Here is an 11,615-nt window from a genome sequence, read left to right as displayed (position 1 = left end):
ATCCTATTCCAACTAGGAAAGGGGGGGAGTCCTACTCCCGGAAGGAGTAGGACTCCTCCTGGCGCGCCACCTCTTGGCCGGCCAGCCCCCCCTTTGAGCCTTTATATACGGAGGCACGGGGCACCCCTAGAGACACAAGTTGATCCACGTGATCATATTCTTAGCCGTGTGCGGTGCCCCCTTCCACCATAGTCCTCGATAATATTGTAGCGGTGCTTAGGCGAAGCCCTGCGACGGTAGTACATCAAGATCGTCACCACGCCATCGTGCTTACGGAACTCTTCCCCGACACTTTGCTGGATCGGAGTCCGGGGATCGTCATCGAGCTGAACGTGTGCTAGAACTCGGAGGTGCCGTAGTTTCGGTGCTTGATCGGTCGGGCCGTGGAGACGTACGACTACATCAACCAAGTTAACGCTTCCGTTGTCGATCTACAAGGGTACGTAGATCACACTCTCCCCCTCTCGTTGCTATGCATCACCATGATCTTGCGTGTGCGTAGGAATTTTTTTGAAATTACTATGAAACCCAACAAATGGCGTGTTGACAAAAGGTGGAAAGAGATACTTCATGACGTTGATTGATGACTCCACTAGATATTGTTATGTGTATCTCCTGAAATCAAAAGATGAGGCTTTAACTTTCTTCAAAAACTATAAAGCTGAAGCAGAGAACCAACTTGATCAAGAAATTAAACGTCTTAGGTCCGATCGTGGTGGAGAGTATTTTTCTAATGAATTTGATCTGTTTTATGCGAAACATGGTATAATACATGAGAGGACGCCTCCCTACTCACCTCAGTCAAATGGGATAGCCGAAAAAAAGAACCGAACTCTAACTGATATGGTTAACACCATGTTAGACACATCGGGTGTTTCCAAGGAATGGTGGGGGGAGGCGCTAATGACTGCGTGTCATGTCCTAAACCGAGTTCCCACAAAGCATAAGACCATGACTCCGTTTGAGGAATGGGAAAGGAAAAGATCGAAACTCTCTTACCTACGTACTTGGGGCTGTTTGGCGAAAGTCAATATACCAATTCCCAAGAAGCGCAAGCTTGGACCAAAAACCGTGGATTGTGTTCTTCTGGGCTATGCTTTTCATAGCATCGGCTATAGATTTTTGATAATAAAATCTGAGGTATCCGACATGCTTGTTGGTACGATTATGGAGCTGAATGATGCAACTTTCTTTGAGGACATATTTCCTATGAAGGATATGTTGAGTTCATCAAATCAGGAGATACCTACTCCATCTAGTGAGGAATTCACTGTAATTACTGAATCCACCATTGCGATGGAACACGTTGAGAATCCTGTTGAGGGTGACAATGGAACTCCTGTGAGGAGTAAGAGACCTAGAACTTCAAAGTCCTTTGATGATGATTCCATTGTGTACCTCGTGGATGACACACCCAGGACTATTTCAGAAGCCTATGCATCTCTTGATGCTGACTGCTGGAAGGAAGTTGTATGTAGCAAGATGGATTCCATCTTAGCTAACGGTACCTGGGAGATCACTGATCGTCCTTATGGGTGCAAACCTGTAGGATGTAAGTGGGTGTTCAAGAAGAAGCTTAGACCTGATGGTACGATTGAAAAGTACAAGGCACGGCTTGTGGCCAAGGGTTATACCCAGAAAGAAGGTGAAGACTTCTTTGACACTTACTCGCCCGTGGCTATACTGACCACAATTCGGGTGCTACTATCATTGGCTGCCTCACATGGTCTTCTCGTTCATCAAATGGACGTTAAGACATCTTTCCTCAATGGAGAGTTGAAGGAGGAAATTTACATGGATCAGCCAGATGGTTTTGTAGTACCTGGTCAGGAAGGAAAGGTGTGCAAGTTATTAAAAACTTTATATGGCCTTAAACAAGCTCCTAAGGAGTGGCATGAGAAGTTCGAAAGAACATTAACTGCTGTCGGCTTTGTAGTAAACGATGGTGACAAGTGTGTGTACTATCGCTATGGTGGGGGCGAAGGAGTTATTCTTTGTCTGTATGTCGATGACATACTGATCTTTGGAACCAAACTTGATTTAATCAAGGAGGTTAAGGATTTCTTATCTCGCTGTTTTGAGATGAAGGATCTAGGAGTAGCTGATGTTATCTTAAACATCAAGCTGTTGAGAGATGAGAATGGTGGGATCACACTGCTTCAGTCTCACTATGTGGAAAAGGTCTTGAGTCGTTTTGGGTATAGCGACTGCACGCCTTCTCCAACTCCATATGATGCTAGTGTGTTGCTTCGAAAGAACCGACGGATTGCTAGAGATCAACTGAGGTATTCTCAGATTATTGGCTCGCTTATGTATTTGGCGAGTGCCACGAGGCCTGACATCTCTTTTGCTGTGAGCAAGTTGAGTCAGTTTGTGTCAAAACCGGGAGATGATCATTGGCATGCGCTTGAGAGAGTTATGCGCTATTTGAAAGGCACTGCGAGCTATGTGATTCACTACACCGGGTATCCAAGGGTACTGGAGAGTTATAGTGACTCAAACTGGATATCTCATGCTGATGAGATTAAGACCACAAGTGGTTATGTTTTCACACTTGGTGGTGGCCTTGTTGCCTGGAAGTCTTGCAAGCAGACCATTTTAACGAGGTCAACTATGGAAGCAGAACTCACAACATTAGACACTGCCATTGTTGAAGCAGAGTGGCTTCATGAACTCTTGATGGACTTATCTATGGTTGAAAAACCAATACCCTCTATCCTGATGAACTGTGATAATCAAATTATGGTCATCAAAATAAACAGTTCAAAGGACAATATGAAGTCCTCAAGGCATGTGAAGAGGAGACTGAAATCTGTCAGAAAATTGAGGAACTCCGGAGTTATTACGTTGGATTATATCCAAACGTCGAAAAATTTGGCAGATCCCTTCACAAAGGGTCTATCACGTAATGTGATAGATAATGCATCAATGGAGATGGGTCTAAGACCCACCGCATGAGTTGTCCATAGTGGTAACCCACTCTATGTGATCGGAGATCCTATGAAGTAGAAGTGGGAGACAAGCTGTTGGTCGGCTGGGAGGAGAGTATCCCTATATTACCTATCTCACTCCATGAAGATGCAATACTCTCCTGATCTACATGGCAGGTTGATACTTATCTTAATGTGTTTGAAGTGGCTTATTCGGGTAAGCAAAGATGTTGTCCTGCAGAACATCTTCTGAGGAACGCACCTATATGAATTTGACTGTTAACGTCGCAGTCTGTGAGAATTGGGTGTTCTCTAATAAATTCATGAAAAGGCCCTAGAGTATGACGTATACGTTCCACCCGCGGGGAAGCCTTGCGGCAACCCAGTATCGGTCAAGAATTTGTGTGAAACCAGTCTCGCAGAAAACTTGTAGTTCAAGGCATAGTCCACTATTCAAGTTGTGATCTAATGTAGCATAAATCTCTAAGTGGAAGTTCAACTTCACAGTCTCCACTAAGCACCAGTATATAAACAATGTTTTGGAACTAAATGATGAGATGTGCCAATGAGACTTTGTGGGGGATTGTTAAAATTTTGCTAGTAGGCCTTTGGCCCAAAGCCCAACTAAAATTCTGAAATTCTCTTGGCCCATTCATGCACACATGTGAGTGGAGTGAGTGAGGCTAAAGTTTAGTCCCACCCCGGAAGTTGAGAGAGAGTTGCACCTCTTTATAAGGTGAGCTATTCTACCACTTGTATGAGCATGAGAAGAGGAGACCTACACGCGCGCTCCTCCTCCTCGCCGCGCCGCGCTGTGCCGCGGGGTGCGGGATTGAGCCGAGCCGAGGACAGAGCTATGCACATTGTCTATATTTTTGCTGCTAATTAACAGACGCGTTAATTACCGAACCGTTTCCGATTCTTTTGGATCGTGACGACTCGGACGTGGGGTTTACTCCCACGACCTACCCGACCCGCACTATATAGTCAGGCAGACGTCTACCCTAGCCGCCGCCGCTTCGTATGGTTTCTCACCACCGTTCCAGATCATTGCGCCGCCAAGCAAGTCTTCTCCATCCCTCCTTTCGGCGTGCACCGGGAGAAGGGACAGCAGGCCTCCGGAACCCCGCCTCTCGTGATCCTGTACGGGAGAGGGGCGATCGGGTTTTTGGGGAGCGCACTCGCGTGACTGCTGGCAGCGACGACTTCTTCCTGACCTCGGCAACCTCATCCTCGACGACATGGGCGACAACGTCAACGCCGGCGGTGCTGCTCCCGCTGCATCGTATGTGATTCTATCCTTCCTGTTCGAGATCGTGGTAGAATTCATGTTTCTAGTATGTGCCCTAGGTGTGATCTGTTCATCTGTTGTGCTAGTTTGCATGATTAGTTTAATCTCTGTTACTGTAGTCATGATTTATCTTCTAATTATTCGGATTAAATCTCGTAGTAACTTGCTCATATTTCCAACAGTCACAAGGTTCAATCCCTCGCACTGCCATCCCTTTTTCGGTGAAATTATTTGTGTTTCCCGGTGCAACAATTGGCCGACCCAGTTGGCTAGCCTTCCGTGCGTGGCGTCATCTATTTGATTGATGCAGATGCTGATATGTCTCGTCTACAACAAGCAAGAAGAGAGGAAGCCTTTTCCTATATTTCTGCAAGAGGCTGTTTTCAGTACTTAAACCGTGACCTCTTGGTCACAAGGCAACAGCTTTACCACTGTGCCAAGGCTCCCCTTCACATTTCAAGATATTCTATATTACAAAAATTACTTTACATAATAAATTCAACAGATGTTAATCAAGCACTTAAAATATTAATTGTATAAAATATATTTCTAATGTATACATAAAATGTATAAAAATATACAATGTGGATTAAAAAGTTGAACATGTAATTAAAAAATTTAATCAACAATTTGATTTTTTTAATCTGTATGAAAAATGTTGACCATGTATTAAAAATGTTAATATGGTATTTTAAAAAGTTAATCAAGCATTTGAAATATGCATGCATATTAAATAATGTCGACCATGTATTCGAGAAATGTTAATTTGATATTTGAAATTATTTAATCAAGCATTTAAAAAAATAATAAATGTGTACATAAAATTACCATGTATTCAAAAAATGTTAACAGGTATTTGGAAAATTTTAATCAAGCATTTAAGAAATGTTAAAATGTGTATAAAGAATGTTAGTCCAATCATTTGAATACAAATTAAGCGTCAATTTGAAAAAAAAATCAAGCATCTAAAAAATATTAAAATTTAATTAAAAAATGTTGACCATGTGTTCAAAATTAAACTTACATTTGAAAAATATTAATTTGATGGTAGAAAAATGTATGAAATATGTACCAAAATGTGTATAAAAAAGCAAACCTCAAGAGAAGAAAATCCGATGAAAACGAGAAAGAAACAAACAAAATCAAAAAAGAAAAGAAGAAAAAAAGAAACAATAGGGAAAAACCAACGAAAACTGGGAAAGAAACAAAAAAAAAGGAAAACTCCAGTAAAAATAGAGAAAGAAACGAAGAAAAAGCCATGAAAAATACAAACAAAAACAAAAACAATGAAACAGAGAAAAAACAAGTGAAAACCCAGCTTTTTTACCCTCAAGTAAGTCACACTCTACTATTACTAGTAGAATGCCCGTGCGTTGCCACGGGCCTTTTAATTTGTTTTATTGCATCCATAAATACAAATACATATCTCTCTCGCTTTCCCCACTCTATATACCACCCTCCATATCTCTCCCTCCCATTCTCTCTCCCACCCATGCTCTCTCTCTCTCTCTCTCTCTCTCTCTCACACACACACACACACACACCCTCTTCCTCTTCCACCACTCAATTTAATTTGGGCTCAACTTAACGTTAGCTTCGTGTTAACATTCTTGGCTATAGTATATCCTAGTAGCTTAAACATTAAAAGAAAAACTTAACTTTTACACAGGATCTAGTTATATTGCCCGTGCGTCGCAACGGGAGCACACATATTTTGACGGTTCAACACCAATCGTGTCTAATATATAATTTTTACAAGCTCCATGCACATATGTGTCGTTGTATACATACTTTACCATTACATCACTCTGACAATGACACATCAAACAAATAATTAATGTCGCCTCCAAGTTCGAAGTTCATTTGTCTCTCGTACGTTCGAGCATGTTCAGACATCAAATGGGTGCCTAGCAGGCTCCCCAAAATCCAAGCATCTAGATGGTCCGGACTCTGCTAAATCCAACCCATATGTGGGTGAGAAATATGGAAGTCCAAACCAGATGACACCAGCTCACCTTTGTCATGGCACCCTCTATTCTTCACACTGTACTTCCACCACGGACCGCCAAGGTGGAGTCCCCGGCCACCGTTATTAGGCGAGGAGGCGTGCGCCGCCTGTGACACCCTCCGAGCCAAGAAGGCATATCCGATGTCTTCCGAGCCATTGTCACGTTGTAACATATAGTTGAATGTCATGCATTACCACAAAATAAAAATAATGATGTCCATGCAACTGATACGCAATGATGTCCATTATTAACTCTTGAATCAACCTACCTATGCATTTACCTTTCTATCCAAAGAAAAAAATTGTACGACTTGATGAAAAATATATAAAAACCTCTCGATCATGCAATTTACAGCAAAGCCATCTCTGATGAAATGCAATTTGCCACATTTTCTAAAATAGAAAAATTATTCTTCTCAGAACTGTAACTGAAGAGACAAACTCTAACCTTCTCCCCGCTCACTCTCAACCCTTACTCTTATCACAACAATCGACTAACTCGTTCTAAGTGAACCAGTGGTTCTAGGTCCAGGTCTAGTGTTGCTCGAAGATCACTTTCCTTCTCATCCTGAGCAACAACTTCAGCTTTGTTTTCACATGATCTCTTTATAGCATAGGTCAGGGCACTTGGTTCTCTACAAACATAGAATTTGAATTAGACATCACCGATGCATGTAAAACATTAATGGGAGAAGGCTATTCCGTGCTTGCAACAAATAAAGGTTAGTAGTTGTGCTGCTAGAACAACTCTCGCTGCTAGCATGAATAGTAGAAGAATGGAATGGTTATATGGCTCTATGTAAATCCACCTATGGAAACAGGACAACAAAGCAAACCATGGAGAGCTAAGAATGACATGTACATCAAATAACATTTATAAATTAGCTGTGGAACATAGTACGTTTTGTCGGTTTGTTCTGTCAAACTACTCAATGTGACATTTCAGACAATGCATTTAAGAAATTTTAAACATGAGTAACAAAGACAACTACCAAAGAACAATTAATGCGTGCAAAAAGGAAGATAATATCACAAGTGTTTAGAAATCACTACCCCAAAAATTTCACAAGGCCATTAAGAGGAAAGTTGAAAGAAAGGAAAAAGATCAGTTTGATTTACTACATTTACCAATAACTACAGATATTCTATAACATTTCAGGCTACAGCTATGAATTTAGGCACTTATTTTCTTCTAATACTGGAAAGCAAACTATACCGTTCTCAATTATGCTTTCCATCTATATTTCATAGCATTTACAAGCACATAATGATAAGGAATTCCCATCAGCTCCAAATTGCAATAAGCTAATATCAGTTTTTAATCTTGGTCTACCATATTTTTGTATTCTCTCAAGTTAAAAAAACATGGGTTGATGCTCACAAGTTTTTGAATTAAAAAAAGCATGTAAGAGATCAGTTAGCCCACTCCTCTGGTGAAATTAGCATGAAAAATGATCATATCCAAATCAATTCTCTTTAATGAGAAATGAAAACGACCCAGTGCATGTCCCAAAAGAACAATTATATGGCGACTTGCAAAATAACATGCGCCACAGAATAATTTACTTAATAATTAAGCATACAAGTCGTCATGGCATCAAACAGAAGACAAGGAAGATTAGTAGCTGATCTGCTCAGTACAATTACACTAACAAACAGGTAGCAACATCGAGGTATTTTAGCATTATTCCATTGGTACCTGTACAATATAGTGATAAATGTGTGGAGAGGTGTCATTTTGGTTGGCACCTTGAAGAAGGCATTGCTCTTGACCTGGGGCTGTAGGCGTGGCACTCATGGACTAAAAGAAACAAGAAGCCCATTTTGAAAACACAATTATTAAAAGGCCAATTGATTGATTCATAGACGCAAATGTCAGCCGTACCTTGTCAAACTGTAGGAGGATGCTGAAGGCGAACTCGGGTTGAGCACACCATCTCCTCCAGTGTCTCCGTGAGGGACCTGCCAAATCGAAATTCTTGATGTATCTCTAACCACCAGAATTCAACAGAAGTTGTGATTCAGATTCATCAGCATCAAACTGAGTGGTCGATTATTTGACAGAAGCTATGTACAATTATTATTCTACAGTAAACAATCCCCGGTCCAATACGATCATGCCAGAGTCATAAAATGACTGTATTGACCAAATAACAATCGCGCGGTGCCTCTAAACGGAGGTGCTAAGAAGGTCTCGAACATGAGAAGATATCAAGCAACATGTGAGCCTCTAGACGGAAATGCCAAGTAGCATCCTTGGACATCATGTATGCATTTTCTATGGAAGCTACTACCTATGTATCAAAATATAAGACGTTTTTGTAGTTCAATTTGAACTGCAAAAACATCTTATATTTGGTAAGGAGGGAGTACTAAACTCAGTGGTCCAGTTATGACAAAAGATTAGATAAGGATTGTTACCAGATCAACATCTCCTTCATTTAGGCGAGCAACTATGTCCCGTACCATCTTGGCCAGAACACTGCCATGCGACTGGGGCAGCTCATGTTACCAACTATAATTGCTGCCTTGACACACTTTTCTCCGAAGGTTGCACCTACCCATTGTCACTGAATGCAAAAACAAAGAGTAGCTCGCTAAAGTGCTCAAATAAATCATTTTTCAATAAATGAGAATTAAACATAGAAATGGTTGATGACAAATAAAATACTGTAGGCGACTGGTGGAGGATGAAAAGGCGTGCTTCCGTGTCATGTTGTAATGCCAAAAAAAGGTCTGATTCCAAATTTCATTCTTGGTCACCAAAGATTATCGTGTTGATGAGTACAAAAAATAGATCTCGGATCTCAGGGTCAGCTTTATCAGTTGCTTAACATGTTAGTGAAACATTATAGTTGAATAGAAACGGCTACTTAGTATGTACTGTGCAAGCATATTCAGTCAAACTAACATATATATGTTCAATAATGATGATTAAAAGATACTACCTGCCAATTGGATAAAGATCCAAGGCACCAGAAAAAGTTGACCAACCTATGAGCGAAAAACCAGACAAATATTTTTACCTTTATTAAGCATACGATCGATCCACCATTACATGGATGTATCAGGAAAACTTCCTTTTTACATCCATAAGCAGTACACTCCGCACATTCTTATATATGTCAGAAGGTAGAGCACTGAGTCTATCGATATGGAGAGCAGCGATTTGGCTCCTGGGCTCAGATGAGCCCGGGCCTGAACAGTACGGCAATTTAAAATAGAAAGAAGTTTTAAAAATTCCAAAACAATTTTGTGGTGTAAGATGCTCCTGTACGATTTTGTGAAGTTTGTGAAGTTTGGATATTCAAGGAGCTTGTGGCAAAAAAGACAAAATCAGGCATGAACAGTGCAATTTTCAAAAGTTTCTCGGACATCCAAAATTTGTCTTTTTTGAAAATCATACTGTTCACGCCTCGAATGTCTGAGAAACTTTAGAAAATCACATTGTTCACGCCTGATTTTGTCTTTTTTGCCACGACCTCCTCGAATATCCAAACTTCACAAAAAAATCATGGAGTTCGCGCACAGGAGCATCTTGCACCACAAAAATATTTGGAATTTTGTGAACTTTGTTTCTATTTTAAATTGTGGTACTGTTCACCGGGTTCATCTGAGCCCGGGTTCCGGGTTGAATTATTGATATGCACTTACTCACTTTACAAACTCATCATTCTATCATTCCTTTGCATATAGCAACACTACTCACTGGACCACTCAATAATCACACAACTATACTGTCCATGTAAAATTTGACACACCAATTAGCAAGATGGGTGCCTCTCAACAACATATATTGGCGCAAAAAGGACAAGACTTCAAATTCAGTCGCAATCGTCCGCTTCACTCCCACTATGGCTTGGGGGGAATGTTAGAAGTATAATGTACTTGAGTTAGAGATAGAATTAGTACTTGTCTTGTACTCCAAGTCTCTACCCCACCATGTACTCTATATAATCCCTCACGAGGGTCAGATCAAAACAACACAATATTATCATCCTACAATTTCCACAATCCAATCAACACTATGATCCAACATCATGCTCTTACTTGCATACAAGAAGCCCCCACGACAACAAAAGTTGGACATCGAGCTTGATAGAGATAAAAATAAAGACAGAACAAATGAGCAAATGAAAGTTTGACAAATCATACAACTAAACGTCAGACGAATTGAAAATTCTCCACAAAATAAGAGGGGATTGGACTCTTACCTGTGCTGTCCGTTCCTCCCAGCTTATTCACCCATGTTCGTCAGTCTTTCATACCAGAGCTACTGCGCTAAGAAATGAAACGAACATTATATGCACCGTGGCTTTCATATAGCTAATCTTATGAATTCGAAACATATGACAATCAGGAATGCAGAATACATTGATCAACGCATTATTTTTCCCGCAAAAAAAGAACAGGTTGATGCATTGTTTTGCATATGGAAGCAGAGCGATACAACAAGATAGTTGCAGCAGTAGTAGTATTACTATCCTTCGATAGATGAACTGGAGGTCGGACCATCTTCAAGGAGGATCGGTTTCGATTCTTGGCAAGCACGGCCCTGCATGTAACAACAGCTCAAGGACCATGAAAACCTCACGTACACAGACCTGGGACTACATTGTCATTTTTCTTCACTAACAATAAAAGAACAAGAATAACCAAACTACAACTTGTTGGGACTGATACACAACAAATAGCAAACCTTGCCTTGAAGAAACACACGGTTGGAAGCATGCCTACCCCCTGACTGTACTGAACTGGATGTAGTTTCTTCAGGGTGTCCGGATCCCATCATCGTCAGAGATTCAGAGCTTGGAGAATTTCAGCCGTTACAGAACCTTAATGGTTTGGGACTAAGCACTGCTCCAAAGGTGATGATTTATGCGGGGGCTTATGCTGAAACTGAAGGAGCTCGATCTCACAATTCATCTTGTTGAGGCTATATTTATCTGCATGCAGTCTGGGTGCTATTGATTTTGGCTCCCAGCATCTCTCCTGCCTTGCTCTTGTCAATTCCATGATATTTTCCTCGTGGCAGGAGGGATGCGCTAAAACTAAGGATGTAGTACAAATTCTGTTGTATATAGATTACAGCAGACAGTCAGTGTTGCTCAAATTCTGTCTCTGTGCCTGTTTCTGGCACAATTTCAAAGCCCGAATCCTCCACCGAACGCATATGTACTTGGCACAATTTCAAAGCCCGAATCCTCCAGCAACCGGAACTGCAGCTCCGGCGGGTAGTCGCGCACGCACCCGATCCGCGGCCCGACGCCGGTCGTCCACCGCAACGACAGCTGCTGCCCCAGCTGGTACAACTTGTGCGCCATCTTGGAGTTGATCCGGTGCATGATCCTCTCCCGCGCCACCGCCGGCTCCTCGCACTCCTCCC

At 41.4% G+C, this 11,615-nt stretch overlaps 1 long non-coding RNA gene across 3 annotated transcripts; it reads right to left on the bottom strand.

The window, feature by feature from the left end:
* Window positions 1–6,482: 6,482 nt before the first annotated feature.
* Window positions 6,483–11,600, bottom strand: LOC119356951. Of its 3 annotated transcripts, XR_005172090.1 has the most exons (6): window positions 10,929–11,600; window positions 10,444–10,784; window positions 8,651–8,799; window positions 8,115–8,191; window positions 7,929–8,030; window positions 6,483–6,864 (listed from the first exon to the last, which is right to left on the bottom strand). It is a non-coding gene; the product is annotated as an uncharacterized LOC119356951 (long non-coding RNA). The 3 variants fall into 3 exon arrangements; XR_005172089.1 differs by having other exon boundaries at window positions 8,115–8,219; window positions 10,444–11,600; XR_005172088.1 differs by having other exon boundaries at window positions 10,444–11,600.
* Window positions 11,601–11,615: the final 15 nt, after the last annotated feature.

The sequence above is a fragment of the Triticum dicoccoides genome, chromosome 2A (genome assembly GCF_002162155.2).
Source record: "Triticum dicoccoides isolate Atlit2015 ecotype Zavitan chromosome 2A, WEW_v2.0, whole genome shotgun sequence".
Classification (NCBI taxonomy): domain Eukaryota; kingdom Viridiplantae; phylum Streptophyta; class Magnoliopsida; order Poales; family Poaceae; genus Triticum; species Triticum dicoccoides.
Note: the sequence above shows the minus strand (reverse complement) of the source record. Positions and strands in the feature narration are given on the sequence as shown.